Source organism: Pristis pectinata, chromosome 6 (assembly GCF_009764475.1).
Source record: "Pristis pectinata isolate sPriPec2 chromosome 6, sPriPec2.1.pri, whole genome shotgun sequence".
NCBI classification, from domain to species: domain Eukaryota; kingdom Metazoa; phylum Chordata; class Chondrichthyes; order Rhinopristiformes; family Pristidae; genus Pristis; species Pristis pectinata.
In genome coordinates, this window is record NC_067410.1 from 40,070,695 (window position 1) to 40,096,361 (window position 25,667).

The window sequence follows — 25,667 nt, forward strand, 5'->3', positions numbered from 1 at the left end:
GCAAGGGAGGGGTACAAGCAAAGCCAACTGTCCGCAAGTTGTGGCATTCAGCAGCCCATTGACATTGCTAAAAATGTGCTTTGTGCTTGCTGCCTGTTCTGGAGGCTGCCTCCAAACTGCACCTGTCAGTGTCTGCACAACGTCCTCTTGCTGCACTTGATTGATGGGTGAGGGCCTGTGGAAGGTGAAAGGCATCAAGGCTGGAAAATTAACACTAAGCACATGATCTTTTTGACTCGCTGTTGAAGTGATTACAAGACTACTTCAGCGAGTAGAGTGTGTGCATTTGGATAAGAAAGAATGATGTCACTAGATACCTGGGAAGCAACCCACTCAGCAGTTTTAAGTGATTTTTTAAAAATATAGTAAAATAAAATATAACTTACTAAGAAACTGACTGCATACACCAATGAATCTTGGCGAATAAGTTCCTGTCTTCACTTTTTCTAATCTGAAGAAATCATTAAACCACTAGTGGCAATAAAGTCCAGGAAAGGGTGACTGCATTCCTTTACTGACTTCTACGGCAACCTTCTAGTGTTTACTGATAGCTTTATCCTCCCATCATTTGGGAATAGTGTTTTCATGTGGGGCCTTACAGCCTTCACCATTAGTCTATATGCCTTGACCCATCTTCAGCCTGTCTTGTCAATGGAGTACTCAATGTAATTGACTCAAGATCCATCAGAATGCCGATAAGCTTTATAATACCAGGGATAAAAAGTGATACTTGCTCGGCCTAATTCAATAAAGTTGAAAATAATATATGAACGAGTGAGATTGCTTTGATTGACAATGGGCACAGTGCAGAACTTTTTAGGTTCACCATTTGCTAGCATAACCTTTCCCCTCCCATTCTGTTGAGAAGTTCTAATCCTGGACACTATTTTCCTCTTGCTGGTTATAAGAACAAGTTAAAGGTAAAACAAGAGTTAGACAGCATTTTTTGTTATAATTACAATTGAATCCAAGCCTTCTTTAAGCAAATAGATAAATATCTTTTGCCTCCGGCAGTGAAATCAGGAAAGGATAATGAGATTTGGAGAGCCTGTAGATGATCCCTAAGAATTGGATTGCTCGGCACTGATGCTTCGTCATGCTATGATGATTTTTCTTGACCTTTAATTTAGCAGAAAGATTGAAAGATTGAATCTATAGCCTTTAACCCCTACTTTTACCAGAGCTGTTTGTGGCGTTGTGCAGACAGAAAGCTTTATTTTCTATTGCAGAATACCAACTAAATATTTTCATAAAGCAGCAATGGCAGAATAAAACCTTGGAGATACCTAGTGCTCAGTTCATCTATTTACAGTATTTGCAGTAAAGTAGCTTACAAAATATAAACTATTTTAGCAAAATCCACTTCTTATTCAATTTATTTGGAACTGGGATATCTTCCTTGTCAACAGTCAGAGGCATGGACTTATAGTAAAATTCTTGGTGCCATCTGACATGATTAACTCAGAGTGGATGTGCAATTGAAACCAAAGTGTATTTCTTCTCTGTAAAAGTTGGCTGCATTGCTTGCGTTAAGGCTATTTGGGGGTGGGGGTATTAGATGGGGAGCTGGTATTCCCATCCATCATCACTTTAATGTATTTTCATTATCACAGATGAATTTCACACCTCAAATATATAGGCTAATTCCAGAGCAGGTTGCTATTACTACATTTTCCCCAATGGATATAAAATTGGACAGTGACTCAATTTTGACCAGTCTCAGGAAGCCCAGAGCCTAAAAATAAATTCAGTTTTTGGTGTTAATCATGAAAAGGTGAAGAATGTCTTCTGCTCAATATCAACACTCAGTGCAGCTCAGCATTGACACTTCTTATCCTGGTGAGCTTATGTTACATTCATTGTAGTTTGATTTGTGCTATTTACAGAGAATCATTTTTGTAATGGGTATGCTAGAAGGGCTCAGCAGCAAGGCATCATTGACCATTTTGGTAGTTGGCCTCTCTCTGACGTCCGACTTGCATCCGGCAGACAAGAGACTGGCCATTGCATGATTTTTATTCCACCTGCTACTCTCTTCTGAGGCTTGCACAGGAACTTCAATTGGACCATGCTGCTGCTGCTTGGGTTTGGGAGTTGATTGGCATCTGGGTGTGTGGTTGGGGGAAGGGGTGGAATCTGGAGCAAGGTACTTCCATTTGGTGGTGGTGCCACGGGCAGGAAGCGGGTTTCATTGGGGCTGGCTCTCACTGGGGTATTTGTGAGCTTAGAGGGGTGTTGCAGAATGGGAGGGGAGTTGTAGGGGAAGAGGCTGGAGAGTGGGGAGCTGCTGGGCAGTTGGAACAGTGGGGAAAGGTGTGGGGGCAGGGGTAATGGAATGGCAAGGATGATAGAATGCCACTTATTTATCTCTAGGCATCCCAAGACAGTGCTGTGTATGTAAGACCTTACGGTCCTGTACTGCCCAACAATGGGCACCCACAGGACAACATAGTCCAAGTTTCCCTGGAATGCTGCTCAAGGAACAATGCACAGGGTGTGATGACCTGTCCTGTGCCTACTGTGCAGAAACCACATTAAGGCTGCAAAGATAACTGACATCAGGAAATGTTTGGAGTCTCCTGAGTAATGTGACACAACCCAGAATTAATCCTTATTTTGTTTCCTTTGAGAAAGAAAAAATGATTTTCAGTTGCATATCACTGAAAAACACATTGTTATGTAATTGAATTTCTATGCAGACAATTCTTAGGGTAATGTGTGCAAATGTATAGCATTACATGTATAATGTTCACTCAAGGGTTTTCTGCTTTTTTTATGGTTAACATCAAAATACCTTGCAATGATAAATACAAATTTTGCACAACAGAAAAATGTTGTAGTATGGTCTCAGATGATTCAGATCTGAAATTTATGGTATACCTTTGTGAATTCTTTAATTACAAACCCAAATGTTAAAGAAATCAATTGAGAAACAAACAGACAATGCAAGGCATAACAATAGCTGTCGATAAAAATTCTTTTGGCATTTGTTCTGATGGATTCAACAGTTCCAAGGTTAGGAACAATACAATTCACTTGATATTTTGTAACTCTCCTGGTATTGACTTCTGAGTGTAGTCTGAAAAGATTTTAGTTTGCCATTCCATATCAATATTTTCATTTTAACTATTGAATTGAAACAGATTTGCAGAATGTGTATGGCAACACATGCAGTTTGCCAGTGAATATTGCCTTTTGAAATAAAATAGATGGCAAAGTTGGTTCAAAGCTGGCAGGCCGACTTTTGACTTTGTGTGCAATCAAGAAATGATGCTTAATGTGCACTTGAAATTGTGCTGCTCAGGATACACTTAAAGATTCTGCTAAATTTAATTGGAATAAATCTTCCTTGAACTATTAAGGTAAAACAATAGAACAGAATTGGTCTGTCTTTTTTACTATTACAATATTCCTTTAGTATTTAAGAATGAAAACCTGCTATTATTATTGTAATAATTATTAATAATGTTAATAAATATTATTAGTGTTATTAATTCTGTTGAAAAGGTGTTTCTAGCAGAAATAATTTTTATTACATGTCCAGTCCACTGTTTGGGAGTAATTTGATTGAAAAATAACTGAATGTCTAAACAAAATTATACTGTGCCATTTATTAGATTAATTGGTGTATGCAGTCCATTTCTTCGCAAATTATTTTTTTTACGTAATAAAAAAAACACTTAATATATGCCTGCTGGTGCCTGTGTCAGACAGCCAAATAAGTGGGATGTAGCAATTATCACATCATAAGTCTTGATGTGATAAACCAGCATAATAGGCATAGAAAATGCAGAATTAAGTCAACTTGAATATAACTTGCACTTGAAATTTGAGCTGTCTTCTGCTGGAGTGATGCCTCTTGCTAAGACTATGCCAATATTGCTAATATGGTGATGGAAAATTCCACTCTGACATCGCTGTATTCTCTATGATCATGTATATGGCAGAGGGTTTGTGATAGTTCTGGCGCTTGGTACATCCAGTTGTTGCAGTGTCCCAGTCAAATCAGAAAACAGTGTTGAATTGCATTACCTGATCCATAGAAAACAAATTGAAGAAAGTTGTGTTGAATTTGTATTAGTGTTTTCATCAGATCTCTAGCACTAGTGACCAGTTTTTGTCACCAAGGCATTTACTTATGGGCATTCTATGGTTTCAAAAGCCACTTGCTATTATTAAAGTTAAAATGTGTTCATCACAAAGCCCAGGCTTAGGATCAATCTTCTGATTATGTTGGCAGTGAGGTGCCACTAAAACTGATACCTATTGTGACAAAGTGAATAATGGAAAAAGAAATGAAACATTGTTTTTTTTCAACCATGACCTGAGGTGATTAAAAGATCAGCTTGGAAAAGCAAATTAATAGTGTACATAATATCATTGCCTTAAAGGCAATGCTGTGAAGGGTCATGTGATTGTTAGGATGAGGGGAGGTGCCTTATGAGGAAGTGCTGAGCAAAATGGGCCTATAATCTCTGGAGTTTAAGAAAATGAATGGTCATCTCATTGAAATATGTAAAGGGGGCTTTTGACAGGTTGAATAATATGAGGATGTTTTTCCAGGTGTGGTGTTGTCAAACTAATGGATGCAGGATAGGATTGACATCTGATACCGAGATAAGGAGGAACTTGGTTTTGGTATTGGTTTATTATTGTCACTTGTACCGAGGTACAGTGGAAAAACTTGTCTTGCATACCAATTGTACAGATCAATTCATTACACAGTGCATTGAGGTAGTACAGGGTAAAAACAATAACATAATACAGAGTAAAGAGTCACAGCTACAGGGAAGTGCATTGCAGGTGGACAATAAGGTACAAGGTCAAACAGGGTAGATTGTGAGGTCAAGAGTCCATCTCAACATATAAGGGAATAATTGAACATATAACTGTTTAATAGTCTCATCACCATGGGATAGAAGCCTCTCCTTGAGCCTGGTGGTATGTGCCCTCAGGCTCCTGTATCTTTGCCTGATGGGAGAGGAGAGAAGAGAAAATGACTCGGGTGGGTGGGGTCTTTGATTATGCTGGCTGCTTCACCAAGGCAGCGAGAGGTAAAGACAGAGTCCAAGGAGGGGAGGCTGGTGTCCATGATGCGCTGGACTGTGTCCACAACTCTCTGCAGTTTCTTGCGGTCCTGGGCAGAGCAGTTGCCATACCAAGCCATGATGCATCCAGATAGGATGCTTTCTATGGTATATCGATAAAAGTTGGTGAGTGTCAAAGGGGACATACCAAATTTCTTTAGCCTCCTGAGGAAGTAGAGGTGCTGGTGAGCTTTCTTGGCCGTGGCATCTGTGTGGTTGGACCAAGACAGGATATTGGTAATGTTTGCTCCTTGCAACTTGAAGCTCTGAACCCTCTCGACCTCAGCACCATTGATGTAGACAGGTGCATGTACACTGCCCCCTTTCCTGAAGTCAATGACCAGCTCTTTTGTTTTGCTGACATCGAGGGAAAGGTTTTTGTCAATACACCATGTCAGTGAGCTCTCTATCTCCTTCCTGTACTCCGACTCATCATTATTTGATGAGTCGGAGTACAGGAGATACTACTGTGGTATCATCTGCAAACTTGTAGATGGAGTTAGAGCAGAATCTGACCACGCAGTCATGAGTATATAGGGAATAGAGTAGGGGGCTGAGGACGCAGCTTTGTGGGGCACCAGTGTTGAGAATAATCGTGCCAGAGGTGTTGCTGCCTATCCTCACTGATTGCAGTTTGTTGGTCAGGAAGTCAAAGATCCAGTTACAGACGGAGGTGTTGAGTCCCAGGTCTCAGAGTTTGGTGATGAATTTGCTTGGAGTTATAGTATTGAAGGCAGAGCTGTAGTCAATAAACAATAGTCTAATGTGGGTGTCTTTACTGTGCAGATGCTCCAGAGATGAGTGTAGGGCCAGGGATATGGCATCACCTGTAGGCCTGTTTTGGTGATAGGCAAATTGCAGTGGGTCGAGATTGTCTGGGAGACTGGAGCTAACGCGTGCCACGACCAGCCTCTCGAAGGACTTCATGATGGAGAATGTCAGAGCCTCTGGTAGTCATTAAAGCATATTACCTTGTTTTTCTTAGGTACCCAGATGATAGTGGTCTTCTTAAAACAGGTGGGAGCCTCAGATTGAAGCAGGGAGAGGTTAAATATGTTTGCAAATAGCCCCGCCAGTTGATCAACACAAAATCTGAGCACACGGTCAGGGACACCATCTGGGCCAGATGCTTTCCTCGGGTTCACTCTCCCGAAGACTGATCTTACGTCCTCGATGGTGACTATGGGTTCAGTTGCATTGGAGGCTGTCGGGGTGGGTGATGACAATCCACTCCCCTTCTGTTCAAAGTGCACTCAGAAAGCGTTAAGCTTATCAGGAAGGGATGCGTTGTTGTTAACTATGCCGCCCAACTTTGTTTTGCAGCCTGTTATAGCATGTAAGCCCTGCCACAACTAATGGTTCCCTCAGTTGTTCCCTCGGGGGTGGGATTACAAATCCTTGGGACTCTCCAGTGCCAGGGGCTGTGAATACTTGGGCACTGAGTACAATTAAATATATTCAAGTTAGATTTTTGGAGTGTGAGGGAAATCAAGGGGCATAGGTATATCGGTGGGAAATTGGAGTTGAGGTGAAGATCAGATTCGCCATGATCTTGTTTGATGACAGAGCAGGTTTCTGACGATGGATGTCCTATACCTGCTCCTATTGCCTACTTAAGAATATTGCAAAGTAGGAGGTGAATTTAAACCATGACAGAATGAGAGACCATGTGATCAAACTTGTGAAAGGTGAATTTAGGAATGTATCAGGAGGCTTGAAGTCACACCAAGCGAATTCAGAAATTCGAATAGATTTATTGGTACCATCGAAGAAACAACAACTCCTGTTGCCAGACAATTATACAATGCAATGGGGTATGAGTGGCAATTACAGATATTTTCTTCATGGGTGAATTTAGACAGGTTGAAGATCTTCCTCTGAAATATTGATCAAATTATCTGCCGAACTTGAGGATCTGCATTTGCCTTTGTTTCAACAGTTATTGCTACATGCATGGTGATGTATCTTGGTGTAACTATAACTTGTTACCTATGTATGATCACCCTCCACTATCTTCCATGAGTGGTTCATGTAGTTCCCACTCTGACACCAAAAACGTGAGAAAAGCACTTTACTCTTAGCTCCATCGTGGCAAGTGGTTTCCAGAGGGCAGAGAAGACACTTCAAAGAATCCTCAGAACCTCCTTTTCTTAAAAAAAGGTAACAACATCACCAATTCATGGGAGTTCCTGGTTCAAGACTGTTCAAAGTGATGGGCAAATGTTCAGGAAGGTCTGGGGTACTTTGAATTTCCCAGATAGGAGCCTGTGGAGACCAAGTACAAGAAGCAGAAGGAGCATGCAAAGGTCTAAACAAACCACCCAACTGCCTCAACAAACTGCACTTATTGCCTCAACAAACTGCACTTATTTCCTCTGTGCCAGAGCCTGTGGATCCTATATTGGCTTCATCGGTCAATATTGTAGCATAATGTTTAACTTACTGGACCAGTGGCCAGAGTTTGAGCCATTAATCTAGAGACAGGAGTTCAAATCATGGCAATGTTGGAGGGAGGCGGGGTGTTGGGTAAATTCAAATAACTTGGCAAAAATAGTAATCAAAAACATCTAGTGGTAGTAAAGTTAGCAAAAAAACTACCAGATTGTTGTTAAAAACCATCTGATGTTAAAAACCATACTAATGTTCTCCAGAGACAGAAATCTGCCAACTTTACCTTGTCAGCTCAAATATGACTCCAATGATTGGGCTTTTAAATGCATCACCGGGTCAAGGGAAAATTGGTAGGGGCAATAAATGCTGGTCTTTCCACATTCTGCCAACAAATACATTTTTAAAAATAAAGAACCTACAGAACTGTAGTTGAAGCAAATCATCCTTGACCTGAGGGATTTTGTAGAAGACAATACTGTGCTCTGCCTGTATATTTGAACCTCACAAATGCAGAGCAGTTTGTTTTGCTGTGGAACAAGTTAATTTTCCAATAAAATGACAATACAAAATTAGTTGTTGAAATTTTATCTGTTCTGCAGAAGCCTGTTGCAGAATCTCACCCAAGAGAAGTATAGAATTAAAACCACTGATATTCTATTTAAACTGACAATACTTCATAATCCATAAAAAAAATTGAGCTTTCATTATAAAAGCCTATAATTTTCATATGTATTAATCAAAAAGACTATTTTGTGTTGTTAGAGCCAGGACAAAACTCACTTCGAACAGAAGACGTAATATATGGATCAGACTAACATTAATTTCTGTAAGACTGTAAAATTAAATAAATCTAATTTAGTTTAAACGTGAGTCACATTAGCATGCAGTTGAAGATTTGCAACGATTATATGCTTCCTTCCTCTAATATGGCATAAAACATTTAATGCGCTGCAGGCAAAGGACAGCTTTTTTTGATCATTCTGTGCAGTTCCACTTATTGTAATTTAACACAAGACGACCAATTATGTTATGCATAGTTTTAAAATGCACGTTCATTTATTATTCTTAGATAATTATACATTGATTTATTGCAATTTAAAAAGCCTTTAGCTGTTCCTGCATGGGTTGGAAAATGGAATCAAAAGTTAGAAGCTTAATTTGAAGAAATAATTCCAAAAGACCCAGCTGCCAAGGTGAAGCAATTTTACATCAAGCCTAAGAAGGAGGAATTGAGAGACAAGGATTGTCTTGCAAGTGTCACTGCTTCACCAACAGCTGTATAAATCACATAACATGAAGTGGACTCTACACACAAGTCTTACAAGATTTGCAACTCGTGGTTCAAGAATAATTCAACATAATTTTAGTATTTGCCTATTACTGAACCATTAGTATTGTCGTTTCACTGATAGATGTCAGCTCCGCTCTCCTTGAAATACTAAGAGTGCTGCACGGTCACAAGAGATGGTAACAGAGGCCAATCTGCCCTCCCAGCAGACATAAAACTTCCCATGGAACCATTTGCAAGAAGAGCAGGTAAGTTAATCTTCAGTGGCTTGGCCAACATATACCACTCAACTGACATCATTAAGTCAGACTGACTGACTCATATCATCTGTGGAACCTTGCTGTGTCCAAATTGGCTGCTGGATTTCTGACACTATAGCAGCAAACTATAATGTGCTTTGGAGAAATGAAGTCATGAGCTGTCTTTATTAAAGCAACTTCATTTTACTGAAAGAAGTCCACTCCACAACTAAATGAACTTTATATAAGTGTGATTAAATGATAGGGGAAGGAATTTTATTTTTGTTTTGCTTCGTATGTTTTATGGTACTTTTTAAAAATTCTTTCTTTCTAAGTGTCTTTATGCACAGGATAGGTAAAAGATGAAACTTGCAGATACAGTGTTAGTGTCTCTTGTCATATTGAATGGCTATTAATGATAAGATGGAGAACAAATTTATAGAATGTATACAAGATGGTTTTCTAGATTACTATATTGAGGAACCAACTTGGGAAAGGGTTGTTTTGGATATCGCATAGTGAAATAAGAAAGGGTTAATTAATAATCTTGTAAAAGGCCTTTAGAGAAGAATGACTGTCATATGATAGAAGCTCATATTGAGCTTTAAAGTGAAGTAGTTCAATCGGAAACTTAAATCTAAACAACAAAAAAAACTACAAAGTCAGAAGAGGTATGTAAAGAGGAAAAGACAAGTGAGGGTAAATGTGGGCTCCTTACAGACAGACAGGAGAATGTATAATCGGGAGTAAGGAAATGACACAGAAATTCAACCAATATCTTGTGTGTAACTTCCCGGAAGAAGAGACAAAAACTTGCCAGAAAATCTAGAGAACTCAAAGTCCAGTGAAAATGAGGAACTGAAGGAAATAATTAATAATAATTAAAAAAAACAGTATTGGAGAGGTTGATAAGACTGAAAGCAAACAAATACCAAGGACTTGATGATCTATATCCCAGCATTTTGAAAGCAGCTATGGAGAATTAGTTCTGCAGATTGAAGGGTAGCAAATCTGACCCCACTACTTACAGGAAGGAGATAAAAAATGGGGCACTACTGAACTGTTCGCCTAGCACCACAAACTGTTGGAATCTATAAAGAGGGACGTAATAGCAGAGCATCTAGAAAAGAATAATAGGTTTCAGCAGAGTCTACTTGGATCTATGAAAGGGGTATCATATTTGATTTGTCTTTTCTTTGAGGATTTGTCTGGTAGAATGGATAAGGGGGAAGCAATATATATTGTGCACTTAAATTTTCAGAAGGCTTTTGATAAGGTCCCTCAAAATTGACAAGGTTAGAGCATATGGAAGTGAGGATAATGCGTTGGTATGGATTGAGAATTGGTTAACAGACAGAAAGTAGGGAATAAACAGGTCTTTCTCAGATTGACACACTGACTAGTGGGGTACTGCAGGGCCACTGACTGTTCAAAGTCTATGTCAATGGTTTGGCTGAGGGGATTAAATATCATATTTCCAAGTTTGTTGACTTACAAAATGAGTGGCATTGTGAGTATGGATCAAGTTGCAAAGAAAACTTATAGGGGCATAGACAAGCTAACTGAATGGGTGAGAATTTGGCAGATAGAGTATAATGTCGAAAAGTGTGAGGTTATCCTCTTAGGGTCCACAAAATGTAAAAGCAGGGTAGTTTCAAATGAAGAAAAATAGGTTGATGTTGAAAGTCAAAGGGATATATCTATCCTTGTACACAGTCACTGAAAGCTAATGTGCAGAATTTGAGTAAAGGAAAGGTGTTATCCAAGTGCCAATATATAGGGCCTGAGTGAAATGGCACCTGGAGTACTTTGTACACCTTTGGTAATCTTACATAAGAAGGGATATGCTTGCCATAGAGGGAGTGCAATAAAGATTCAACAGACTGGTTCCTGGAATGGCAGGTTTGCCATATGACAGGAGATGGGAGAGTGAAGATTCTCTGGAGTTTAGAAGAATGAGAGGTGACCTCAGTGAAATTTACAAAATTCCTCTGGGCTTGACAAGAGGAATACAGGGAGAATGTTTCCCCTGGGTGGGAGTTTAGAAAAAGAGAGTACAATCTCAGAATAAGGGTCAGGCTATTTGAACAGAAATGAAGAGAAAATTCTTCACTCAGTGGGTATCCAGAATTTGGAACCTTCTCCTCTCTAGGGCTGTGGGGACTTAGTCACTTGGTTCATTTAAAGCAGAGAACAATAGATTTCTGGATATTAAGGGAATCAAGAAATATGGGGAAAGTGAGGAAAATGGCATCAGATAGAAGATCAGCCATGATTTCATTGAATGACGGAGCAGGCTTGAAAGGTCAGATGGACTACACTTGCTCCTAATTATGTTTTTTACAATGTAATGATTTTATCTGAAAATGTATGGCTAAAAAATGACTCTGTACTCCAGAGGACATTAGTTGTTCAGCAGAGACATTAATCAGGATGCAGTGCATGGCTGATATGAAGGGCAAAGGCCTGTTCTAGCATGAGTTGAACTTGGCCACTGTCAGTGATTTTGCCAGAGAACCTAATCCTCGAATCATCTTGGAAATGTCCCAATGTCTTTGAGCTAACAGCTAAGTCTTTTTACTTTGGCAGGGTAGGTGGTATGTTGAAGATGAGACCACTGTGAACCCTGTCTTCGGTGCCCATCTCTGATGGCATGATGTTCCATCAGTTATTAGGGATGAGTTATGTTGTGACTTTATCACCTTTCAAATACAAGGAAGCAGTGTATGTTAGCACTGTGATTAAGTTATCAGAATTTTAGACCATCGATCCAAAGATGTAAGTTTGAATGCTGCTTGGTAGCTGGGGAATTTAAATCTGTAATGAATTAAATATGAAATCCAAGAAAAATGTGATGGCGACACAAAACTATCCTTCAGGGAGGGAATCTTGGCCTTCCTCACGTGTGACTCCGGACCCACCAATGTGCTTGACTTTCAATTGCCTCTTCACTTCAGAGGCAACTGACATTTCCTGTATGTTCATGTTTCTGTGCATGAATGCAAAAACCTGCCCCAGGACAGCTCTGCTACTTCCCATTATAGGCTCTCAGATCCAACACTTAGTTAGACCTGATGCAGAGCCCATGAGGCCAATCTTTTCGGTGGAGGTTTTACAGCTGCAAGGACAAAAAGGTAAAAGGTAAATTAATTGATTTAAGGTGTATGTGTTTGTGTGTGTGCATGAGTGTGAGTGAAAAATATCTGACATCAAAGTAAATATCGTTTACATCACTTCTGAAAATCCACAAAAAAGAAATTCATTGGAGATTTGCTTTCCTTGGACTGTAATAAATTAGTTCTGGAGAGATCGGGTAAACAAAGAAGCTTTACTGTCATTGCCTGTGGTGAAAGATTTTTGATAAAACGGAGGCGGTTTTAGGAGGTAAGCTTTCATTTTCCTTTTTGTGTGTGGTTTGATAGGATTCTTTCTGTTAGTATGACTTGAAAAGGTTGTATAATTAGTTCATCCCCTTGGTGTTTGCACCTTTTGATTGAGATTTACTTTCAAATATTTGAAAGGTGATGAAGATGAATGTCAGAAAATAGATAAGTTAAGTTTCAAACTATTAGATCATTGATTTGCTTTTTCTTAAATTGAGGGTCTTTTTGTGGAGAAAACTCCCAGAAAATAGTGGAAATGCAGGGTTAAGAATAAAGACAAGATAGATAAGGAAGTCATGAGTAGCCAATGCTTATCTCTTTTACTGTTTGTGTAAAGTGAGTGAACTTAAAATATGCCTTTCATTCTTTAGATTGCTAGCAGCTCCAAGGAAACACTATCCCTTGGCGTAATAAGTTTCAGCTCTCTGATGCTGAAATGATTCTAATGTGATTCCAATCATGACCAGCAACAAGAAAGGGGACAAATCTGTGTCTGTTAACTATAGAGGATCTCCCTGATGTCTGCCAAAGGGAAAGTCTCAACTGCTGCGCTCAACTGCCTCCTCCCTGTGGCTGAAGTGCTGCTCCCCAACTCATGGTGTGGATTCATCCACCTGGAGGCACAGTGGATGTGATCTTCACTGAGTGTCAACTTCAAGACGCAAGCAGAGAGCAGCATCAATGAGCCTTTCTTGACCTCTTAAAAAGCCCTTAACTCTGTCGGTCTTGGGGAATTGTGAATCACGCCTCTCAAATCCGGCTGCCTGCAGGAACTTCTCTCCATCTTATGTCTACTACATGCCAGCACACAAACTGTGATTGTAATCAGATGGTCCACACACAACAATCTCAGTGCAGGTTGGTGCCAAGCAAGGCTGTGTCATCGCCCCCAATACTTTTCTCAGTCTTATTCATTGCAACACTGCACCTCACCTCTAACAAACCTCCCAGTGGAATGGAATTAATCTATCAAGTAAATGAAAAATTGTTCAACCAGCATTGCCTCTCGTACAGAACTAAGGTCCCTGAGCTGCAGTAGACAGATGATCCTTGGATATGCACACATTCGGAAGAAATCTCCACGTCATTGTCGATTCATTCACCGAAGCATGAAGGAGAGCAGGTCTTACAATTGACATTCACAAGATAAAGGTCCTGTACTAACCTGCCCCAGCTGTGCAACACTGTCCTTCAGAGATAAAGGTTCATGGGGAGCCCCTGGAAACTGTAGACTACTTCCTGTGTATCAGGAGCAAAAAAGCAAGATGCTGGAGGAACTCAGCAGGTCAGGCAGCATCTGTAGAGGGAAATGGACAGTCGACGTTTTGGATTGAGACCCTTCAGCTGGACTTGTGTCGTCCAGGAGCTTGTTTTTCACTCCAGATTCCAGTATCTGCAGTCTCATGCGTTTTCTTTATCTAAGAAGCCACCTTCTCAACAAAGTCAAACATTGATGGTGAAATTCACCATCCCTTCCAGTGCACCAGCACAGCCTTTGGCCATCTGAAGAAAAGAGTATTAAACCAAAATCTTATACTGAACCATAAATATGTTCATGGTCTACAAGGTGGCAGTGTTCCCTGCCCTCTTGTGTGCTTCTGAAACTTAGACGACCTAAAGCAGCTCCTCAAAGCATTGGAGTGGCACCATCTTGGCAAAACCCTCCAAATTCATTGGCAGGATAAGTGAAGCACTGTCAGCATTATATCCTAGGCCAACATGCCCATCGCTCTTAATTATACGCAGTTGGCTCTGATGGGCAGGCACCAGACTCCTGAGACGTGCACTACAAATTTCATTACCCCAAGAGGACAGGTGGACAGAGGTAATGATTTAAGGATGTTCTCAAAGCTTCTTCAATAAAAGGATAACCTCCCCATTGACACGAGGGAGTACCTGCCCAAAAATGCTCAACATAGAGGAGGTGTATTCATGATGTCGTTGTGAGTCTTTGGTCCCTTTTGTCAGGAGCACACAGAAGTCCAGCAAAACCAGTGAAGGGAGTGTACCATCTCCTAAGCTACTCGCCCAGCTGCCCTATCAAGCCCTTCTGTCCCAATTCTGGCTGCAGGTCCACATTGGCTTCATTAGCCACTTAGAGCCCACAAAAGAGGAATGGAACCAGGTCATGTTCAATCCCCACTGAGCATCTAAAAAGAAGATCCTAACATTATAATGAAGCTGCATGAGCATGAGAAATAGGATGTTCCAACTTTCATTGCTACATCTTTATACGGTAATATCACGACATTTATAATGACATGCTGATTTGGCTGAGATGATGCAGAATTGCAGGAGGCTCAGAGGAGGTATTATCTGGTAGAGGCTAGTGAATTGAATGGTCTGCCTTGTGCTGAAAAATTCTGAGTACTTCTGCACAAGGAATTGATGCCACGTGTACACTCTCCTCCAGTCCTTTAATACTCTGAGCTGTGTTTTCTGAAGGTCTACCTCTCTATTCCCCTGTGGAGCATTGCTTGAAACCTACCTCTTTCAAAAAGCTTTTATTCATGAACCATAATATCTCCTTATATACTTCAGCAGCTATTTCTTTGACAGCATTCCTGTTTTCACTACATTAAATGTTCAAGTGGAAATTTGTGTTAATGTTCTTAATGAACAAGATTGCATAAAACTAAATTGGCTGCAGATTGCTTTTGGGTGTCCCAAGTACATGGTAAGTGTTGTAAAAATATGATCTTTCCTTTTTCCTAGTCCGTTTCCTTTGGTAAAATTTATTTCCTCAAATAGAATTTTTTTAAACACACCTAGCCCATCCACCTTTGGAAACAGGACACGTATCCACATTCTCAATGATGAATTCTGTGCACATCATCCTTATTACAGTCAGTCTAGCAGCAACCCCTTTGAGACAATGTTGAGTTATGGTCAATGAGTAACAGCCAAGGTCACATCTTAGTGCCCTGAATTTTCTCATTGTCAGTGTGTTATAGATCTCCTCCTTGATGTTTCCCTTCCCTCTTTGTGTTTATCTCACTTATCCATTTGGCCTTTAGCTTACTGTTCTACATCCATTTTATAATGTGAAAGTACAAACAAATTGGTCTGAATTAATCTGAAAGTCGCAGGTGCCTTTTAAAATGTGTACATGTGCCCCAATGTGTTAAATGAGTAAATTTGCGGGCCTTCATTCTTCCCATTTTTATGGAGATTATTATTAAAAATGCACAAAGCCAAAGGCATTTTGTAAAAGATTAGTTCAGCATCACTTTCCTTGTGCATTACATACTGGCTTTATTTCTTGCAGTCCATAGAATCTTGGTTGAATAGTATCAAAAAAGGGGAGATGACTAGGCTTTATGCAAACTTTTAAACTTTATACTATTAATACATTCACATTGCACTCCAAACTTCGGCTCCATTATCACACCCTAAAAAATTAATAGTAACGTGGCTTTGGAGAAGAATCTGATAAGATGCAAAATTGGCACTGTGCTCTCTTTCAAATACATTGAAAGGTGTGGAATTTGTTAATTACCTCATGGATATGGAATAAGCTTTTGTAAAATAAGTTAAGACTAGTTCATTCCAGTGGAGGTACACTTTTAGTGGCATGGAAAATCTTAATTACTGATGACAACCTTATTGACATTGAAATTGAACCTGTATTAGTATAGAGTCTTGTTTCTTGAGACTTGAATTCTGTGGAAGGATTTAAAACAAATTAAAGAAATGTTTTACAATTTCTTTAAGACTCTTCTACCTCACTCTTTTAATTTCATCCTTATTTCCCTTTAATTTGTTTTCTCTATCAGATTTTATATTGAATTTAATATTCCAGCTTACACTTCCTGGATTAAGTTCTACAGTTCCATTAATGCTTGTCTGATCTGATTTGTTAAGGTGATCCACAAATGCCAGATGATCTGGTTAGATTACTGTGCATTTTGGAGAGATGAATAGAAGAGTGCAAGTCTAACATGGTGAGGTTTGAGCCTTCCTTTTCCCCAGTGAGTGTTGCCTACATTTGAACTCTCTCTACCCTGAAGGTCTTCCACTTCTCAATTACTGTTTTACCTACAAATACTTGATTCTAATTCACCTGGGTCAAATCTTTTCTCAACTCATTGTCCAGTTGAGCATTTTCACATTTGTCCTTTTCCATTACCACTCTAAATCTGTTGATATTCATTCCCAGTGCACATGCACTTAAATGTACACTTCACCTACCACATTTCATTTTATAGACTGGAACCAGCACTGCTTCTTTTCACCTTTTTTGACTGTTTGCTATTGCCAATAACATCAACAGATCACATTTGAGAAACAATAAAAGATATTGTTCTGTTTGCAAATTTGAAGTAAAAAAGGTAATATGTGGAGAACACTATGTCATTGCAGACATTTTGTAAACAGAAACTGTTTCTTCCTTAGTTTTCATTTATTTTTATTCTTAATAGTTGTCATATTTTACGACCTTTTTTTTTCTTATCCATGTGATCTTCACATATTATCCTCTCCCAACATATATTGTCTGGTTTTGCAGTAACTAGACGAGAGAGTGGAGAATGATTGGGTGGTCTTTCTGTGAGAGATTGTGAAAGAGCACCCTAGGGATAACTGGTTGCCAATTTTCCCTTTCTACCTTGTGGATAGGGGTCAAAGAAATTGCAGCACAAAATTAAACAAAATGGATAAATTTAGTTCTGCTCGATTGGTGTCAGGAACTTATTTTGTAACTGCAGACACAGCTAGCATTACTCCCGCTGTTTTAAATCAAACGGGCTATTTGAACCTTAGTGAAGTCAAATACTTTGATATACTGTCAAAAACATTATACTGGCAGCAATGTCTCATAAAATTTGTAAAAGCTAGGTGCATACCACCACCCACCTCATCATCACATTGGACAACCACGCACTAGTGCACGGCACCGGGCGACCACGCACTAGTCCACAGGACTGGACAACCAAATACTAGATTACCGCATGTCAAATCATTTCATCGTGCAACCACATTGGATAACTATACACAAGGTAACCATGCCATAGGCAAATGCTGATAGACATCCACAATGGGATGCTTTTTGCATTGTTAGGCCTTCTTGAAGCACATAGGGAACATTAAGGAGCAAGGGGAGTGATTAGCACCAACTTGCACAGGACGCTGCACACACATCCTGGAGCACGTTCTTCTCAGCATGGAGCTGGTGGCCAATCTATTCAACACTTGCAGAACCAGCCATCGCGCAGAGTCTGATGGTCAGTCGTAACTCCTATTGGAACTAATCAGAAACCTCCCAATGTCTGAGTGCTGTAGGGGTAGCTCAGATGTCTAATGCAAGTTCAACCAAGTACTGCCCAAGTTCAGACCCTGCCATCAACGTTCCCAGTGTAGTTATTCTAGACTGCTCTTGTTTATGACTAGACTGTACAATCTGAAGCCAGGCCTTCAAACCTGAGATTGTTTGAGATCTTCCAGCCTATCCAGAATAGCTTTTCAGAGGAAATGGGTGAAGAACTACACGAGATGACCATGATGTGGGAAGTTGTCTAATCCATTATGTTGCAGGTGATGGCTACCATGGGTGAATGGGACTGTGGAGTTAAGGTCATGATCATATTATCCATGATCTTATTAAATCACAGAGCAGGCTTGAGTAGCTGAGCAGCTTACTCATGCATTTAATTTGTATGTTAGTGAGTTCCAACCAATCACCAGCGAACCCACAAGTCATTGAGGATCCTTTTAACAATACAGGCTGTTTATGTGGAATGGGGAGGGGTGGGTGATAGACTTCCTTCTGCTGTGAAATGTCAGGCATTCCATGTGTATATTCCCCAAGAACTGGTTGTAACGTTGCAGTCAAATTTGCAAGCACTTTGAATGACATCGTGGTGTACCTGTTCCACATAGCTCCAGCCAGGTTAAGCAACTCATGCACCACTATGCTAACCAATTTACCAAACAATGCAAGTGATACTAAAAGTTAGTGCTCAAGACTCTTACACAAAATTGGAAGGAAATCACTTGTGGCGTCAAGACACCTGATGTTGCTTAGCCCAATGTAGATTGGAATGACAACTCCATTCATCCTTATGTTTGCAATAATATGAATAGGCCATAGAAGGACAGTACATCCAATGCTTGTCATTTATTTGAAGGATATGGGTGGCCCTGTCAAAGCCAACATTTAATGCCCACATCTACATGTCTTTAGGAAGATGGAAGTGAGAGAACTTCTTGAACTGCTGCATTCCTTATGGTGAAGGTACTCACATAATGTTGAGGTTGGGACGTCTAGGATATTGACCTGTGCAAAAGAACCAGCAATGTATTTCCAAATCAGATTGGCATGCAGGAGGCTCATACAGGTGGTGGTAATTCTATTTATCTGTTGCTCTTGTTCTGCTAGGTGGCAGAGGTCACAGGCTGAACATGGCCAGCCACTCCTGTACATCTTGTCGATCATACAGAGTATAGCATGGTGTACCTGTGGTAGAGGGAATGAATGGTTAGTGTGCCAATCAGACAGGGTGCTTTGTACTCAATAGTGTTGGGCTATTTAACCTTTACTGGAGCTGCACTTGTCCAAGCAAGAGGAATATACTCAACCTCAGCGTGGCTTGTGCTTTGTAGGGGATTGTGAGGATTTGTGGGAACAGAGGATTGGTCATTTGCTACAGAATACCAGCGCCTGATCTGCTCTTGCAGTCAGAGTATTTGTGGTAAGTCCAGTTAAACTTCTAGACCTAAGTTATGTATTCACATTCATTCAATGATCCAGGTAATTAAGAACTGATGTTATCCGTATTACCAATAAAAAGATTGAGACTAGTGGTGTGGACATAATTAATTTCCTGTGTGATATTCATAACTGGAAAGAACAGCCCTGCTGTGTTTTATCATCTAGACTGCTCACTAGATTAAATCTGGGACTGAACACTCATAGCAAAAGCATAAATAAACATGAAATTTGTGTTCCTGAGGGGAAAAAATGTCAATGATGAATGCTTTGTTGGCAAAACAACTTATTAACTATTCACCTTTTGACAGCACTTTGCAGGTTTCACATTCATTTCACCTGTTCGCAACAAGGAAAAGATTATCTGCATAGTTCAGTTGCTGAATATTCTGAGGACTGATGGAATGTCAGATATTTAAATCTACATAATTACAAACTTCACAATATTCAGGAACTGGAAATTATTTTGAGATTCAAAAAGGCCCTCTAAATTCATTCTTCCCAAAGGAGTCCCCAAGAACAACCTCTTCCAAAAATTCACACTCATCAACCCACTTATGTGAAAACATGGGGAAAAAATACACTGAAATAATGCTGCTGTTTTATAATGCAAGCATCTAACACTCAGCAAGGCAAGCAGTAACTGTGGAGATCAAAACAGAGACAATTAAATCAGGCCAATGACCACAACCAAATAATCAAGACTTTGCTGAAAAAGTCATTTAAAAACAAGCCACTATTCTCATTCTTGTAAATATTTCAGATTAGCACTGCATTTAATCCACATTGTTGTGTTCTTCAGTAATGGGGTTTAAGAGTTCTGGACTCCATAGTTCCTCAGCCCAGTCAATGTATGTCTGTGCTTTGGTGCTCAACACACTATTTTCCAATCTCCCTAATTCATTTAACAAGATATATCTATCCTGTTGACAATATCATATTGATTACAGTTGGAAATTAACTTTTTTCTCAAGCATGCAAATGTATAACCTCTTCATTTGTCAATGGCAATACTTTACAGTGTTAGAGGTCAAAGTGAAATAATCTGCCAGCAATGGGGTGAAATGGCAAAAGAATCAAAATTTAGATATTTGCCGCTTATTTCTGTTTGGCAAACAGAAATGCCATGAGATGCAATTAAGTTTATTAAAATGTAAATAGCAGTAGTGTCAGCATGTACTCTGAGATTTTTCAGCACTGACTAATTTACAAGGAAATGAATCCAATAACGTGTGGAGTACCATTGTCCTGCATACTGCAGGGATATTAAACTGCACCTTGTCAAAAGCAGCTGGTCATGTCTGATTAATTGAGCTGTGGGTGCAGGTTTCAAGCTTTACCCTATTTCCCCAAGGATAACAGGTGGAACTAGCCAAGTTAATTTTTTGGGTGACTAAATAAATCGGGTAGAATCCCTTTTAGTTCAACTTCATGCATGTTCCCTCCAATAATGAGCCGAGAGGGATTTTCCTATCCCATTATTTCTTCTGCTCGTACCGAAGAACTGATACATGAGAATTTTGGTGGTTTTTGGGGCGACTGAACCTAAAGCTGTGCCTTGCCATGTCAGCCAAGTGGATCATAGATTTCAACCTGGTCTTTGCCTGGTCAACTAGCTGTAGCCAGGATAGGGAGAGAGTTCACGATATTCATTATTATGACATGACTGTCTGCTGGGAAATATATAATATGCATGCAAGGGTATTGGCATCAGTCCTTTCCACAGAACTCTCCACCATTACTTTGGGGAGCTCAATCCCTTACCATCCTTTCATCAGCACTTCTAGCAAATAGGAAATCTGTCAAATGACACAGCCTTCACACCCAACCACTGAAATTCTACCCTCGCCCACAGTAGGGACAGCCTTTGAATAGCCCACCAGCACCATCTGATTTTGCACATTGGGGACCTCAAGTAGGCATGATATCAGAGGAGCCAAGCAAACACTGGCATCGCAAAGGCAAGTGGCAAGACTGTTTAGTGAACAGAGAATGATCCTTGTGTTCAAGCAAGCGAAGTCGATAAAGCACTCAAGTAGAGTTGCTGCTGTTTGGGCAGAGTCTGGAAGGTTAGACAATCTGTATTTGTTGTCCAAATCGATCCACTTTAATGGCTGGGGGTAGGAATACAGGAATCAGATTTGGACTGTTTGAGTTTCCCCTGTTGGGCCTGCCGAAGCAGCTTCTGTCCAGTCTAAGGTAATGCAGTCAGGCTGTTTTCCATACAGCAAAGTTCAGTAAAATTTCTTTGACACTGATTGGCCATTTTAATAGCACAGCAGGAGAAAGTGAGATGAACTTTAGCTTATGGTTTTTCCTATAATCTGTGGGATAATCTTCCAAATTTGAGTGACTTGTCGCACAGACGATGGCAAGGCAAAAACTTGCTTTGCTCTTTCACTGACTTTCCACTGGGGGAGAGCTGAAACAAGTCGTCGTCTTTCTGTCATCTATTTTGCACCATTGCACAATGTCAAGCGCTACCCTGGGAATCTAATCTGATCCCAGTGATAGATATGGCTAGTTATGGAGTTGGTAATCATAGCTTACTTCAATCAATCATAATCAGCACCTACGTCTGGTTATCAACTGTTCAGGTATTGATCTTCCCCATGTATTACTCATCTATTTTTGAAGTTAATTTACAGTTAAATTCTCCAGGAATAAAAATATTGAGAAAGAGAGTGGATTGAAAATTAAAAGAAGATTGAAAATTGACTTTTTAAAAAAATGAAAGTTTAATAAATGCAGTCCATACTTACATCGAGTTATTTTGGCTCCCATTTTAAAAATTGTTATTTTGCATTTTAAGATTTGGTTTTCTTCGTGTTGAATGAATAGTTGTGTGTCAAACAGTCAAGTGGAACATCTACCTGATAGAGAACTCACAGTCCTCCTCAGACAAATTTAACACGTGGTCTGAGCTGGTTCTGTTCTAGTTAGTAACTGGAGCATTCGGCTGTTCAGTTGTGTGATTGTTAGGCAGCAGCAAGTGGATTCTGGGTAGGTTGCCCTCTTCAAATCTTCACTCAGCTTCTTGTACTTCAAATTATAGTAAACTTTTGGATGTGAGTGGTTCAAGTTTAAATGTTGCCTTAAGATGTTCCCAGCTGGCCCCAATAGAAACATATATCAGCATCCCTTCATGGTTATCATTTGCTGTCTCTTTCTTTGGCTCAGAGTCCATTTTTTTCCCTTAGCTCTCTGTGAATCATCTGCAAATTACTGTTATATATACTAATGGCCTGGGGCTAAATTGGGAAGCATCCTTCCAGTATTCTATTCCCAAAATATGTTTGAATTAAAATAGATTAACTTATTCAGTGGCACAGCAGTTGGTGTGGCTGCTGCACAGCTCAGTGACTCCTGTTCGACCTTGACCTCCAGCGCTGTCTTTGTGAGCTTTCTATGTTCTCCCTGTGACTGTGTGGGTTTCCCCTGAGTGCTCCAGTTTCTTTCCATATCCCAAAAACATGCTGGCTGTTAGGTTAATTGGCCACTGTAAATTTCCCCGGTGCAGGTGGGTGGCAGGAGAACCGGGGGCGGTGGGGGTAAGGGGAGTTGATGGACATGTAAGAGAGAACATGCTCTAGCGAGATGTGGGGGAATGGGACAACAAGGATTGCTCAGAGCCAGCATTGACTCAATGGCCCAAATAGCCTCCTTCTACATCATAAAGAAACATGTCAAAGAAACCTTCAGCTGGATCAATAGATTTTTCCACAAAATCAATCCCGAGGAAGGTGGAAAATGCACAATAAAATCTATATAGAATGATGAACAAAATCTCGGCAAACATTAATAGAAACCAGAAAGCCAGGTTAGTACATGAAAGAATGGAGGGAATATATGACAACAGGAGGGTTATTTTAATGGGTGACTTTCAATTAATTATGAAGCAGTTTAGAAATGAAATGCATGCCTGCTTTATGACTAGCTACACCAAGGAACTAAACTCATGCAGTGTTCATGGCGACTTGGCATTCAGAAATAGCTTGGAAAAAGAAATCAGGAAGTGAAGTAACTGCATTCCTTAATGATCAAGTTCAATGTGATTTAGAAGTCAGAAATATCTAAGAGAAGAAATGGGGAGAAAACTGGACACAGAGAGCTGGGCTTTACTGGGCAGGAGCATGAGTCTAGCAGCTGGTGGGAAGTTAATACCAACAAAGTGGACAGTGAGTCAGAAGGCCAGCTTCAACCCAGTGACCTCAGGGTTTCACTGCAGCATGTTAGGCTCAAGGGGTTAACACTTTATGAATTTTGATCCCTCAGCTAAAGCTACTGACATGGATTTTCAAGTATAACATTGGGGATACTGTGTCTCAATCTTCCTGGAAATTGCCAGTGACAGCAAAAAACAAAGTATTACAGAGGCCTGATCCACTTCAGGGATATCTGCCACAAGGTACTAATTAAGGTTTCCCTAACTGTTTACTTTGCATGTTTTGGATAATTAGTAGTCTGATCCATTGGATCAGGCCAGAGTAGCAGCAGAACCAGTCTGCTCACTGTAGCCCCATGGTGCACAGGACAGAAGGGAGCAGAGCTCCCATTGTTGCACCAGGAGATACCAGGATGCCTCCTGGTACATCAGGAGGTTTAGGGTGTCATGTGATCTGGTTGCAACACTTGTAACCAGATCACATGGAAGCGTGGCAACACTTGCGGGCTGTCCCCAGAACACTGTACAAAAAAGATGCATTTCACTGTGTGTTTCGATGTACATGTGACTAATAAAGATATCTTAACTTCTACTTTTTGCATCTGGTTCCTGCGAGGGCACTGTTGGAGACTTTTTCAGGGTCTCACTGTTGGTGGCACACAGATGTATCAGTATGAAAACATTGCATGTGATGGTGCCAGTCAGAATGAGCTGCTGCTCAGGTTTGTGGCTCTGGCTGCTTTCCAGCTGCAGGCCATTGATGATCGCTGGGCACCAGGAGAACTTGTCAACCACCCCATTGACGTGCAGCTGCTCTGCAACCAGCAAATGACAAGGTCCACAGCAGTTCCAGGACACTTGCATTCTGCAGCAGTCCACCATTCCAGCTGTTTCTGGATCTGGAGACAGACTTATAGTTGGCTTCTTAGGAGCATGACTGCTTACCTGTGAAATATGAGATACTATGTGAAAAGCCAGCATTTTTCCTAACTGGTCTGACTGAGGTATGAGTGTTTGAGATGGCACATGGCCTGTGTGGCTCAGGTGACTGCACACACATTAGAAGTGTGATCTCTGGAGAATTGACACAATCCTGGACAATCTTGGTGCCTTTCTGATGTACATGTTAAGACCTTGCGGAAGGGGGAAAAAAAATGAATGGATCCGATCTAAGTAAGAACGTTGTCAGTGTAAATATAATCATGCTTCAGTTGCTGTCATCATCAAGTCAATATGATTGAGTGGAGTGCAATACATGGCTTTCTGAGATTTAATATCGGTGAAATCCCCAGCCCCAGTGGACAGCCACACCATCTCCAGCACCTCCTCCTTTCTTCCTCTCTCTGGTTTTGCACACCCTCTTTTCCTGCAAGGAAGGAAGAAACCCAAGGAAAAAGAGTGATAGCATGCATTGGTATTGGTTTATCATTGTCACTCATACTGAGGTACAGTGAAAAACTTGTCTTGCATACCGATCGTACAGGCCAATTCATTACACAGTGCTGTTACATTGAGTTAGTACAGAGTGCATTGAAGTAGTACAGGTAAAAACAATAACAGTACAGAGTAAAGTGTCACAGCTACAGAGGAAGTGCAGTGCAGGTAGACAATAAGGTGCAAAGTCACAACAAGTTAGATTGTGAGGTCAAGAGTCCATCTCATCGTATAAGGGAATCATCCAATTGTCTTATCACAGTGGGATAGAAGCTGTCTTTGAGCCTGGTGGTATGTAACCTCAGGCTCCTGTATCTTCTGCCTGATGGAAGAGGAGAGAAGAGAGAATGACCCGTGTGGGTCGTTATGCTGGCTGCTTCACCAGGGCAGCGAGGGGTAAAGGCAGTGAATGGATGGATACCAAACATTTATTGTAGGCACAAATTTACACAAGAATGATGATGAATGCTGGTGATGGATGGATAGGTGAGAATGTGAGGAGTGCGGAGAGGGATAAGTGCACATACAAAGTAAGTTAGTGTCGGAAGTGATGAAACAGTGGCTTAAATGGAAGAATGAGGGTAAAATGTAGAAGAGGATATAGCACAGTATGCTATCATCTGATCTGCTGAGACTACTGAAGATGTACATGAATTGGGGGACAGAAATACAGAGCCACATTAACCACGCCTACTTTGTGTCAATAGCTGACTTCTTTCCTTTCTCAGAGATGCACATCTTCCTGCTGGACACGTTGCACTTACATCTAGTATTTCCTTGTGCTATCAGGCTCCCTTTCTTCTGCAGCTTAAAATCCAATCGATTTTATTTTAATTGTAGCCCAACCAATGATTTGCACAGGTTTGATATTACCCACATTAGTTTTTTATTCAGCATTCCAATCTGTTTTGCGTTAAGTGGCCCCATTGACCAATCGCTCCTCAGGGACGTTACAATTTCTGGGTTTGTTATAG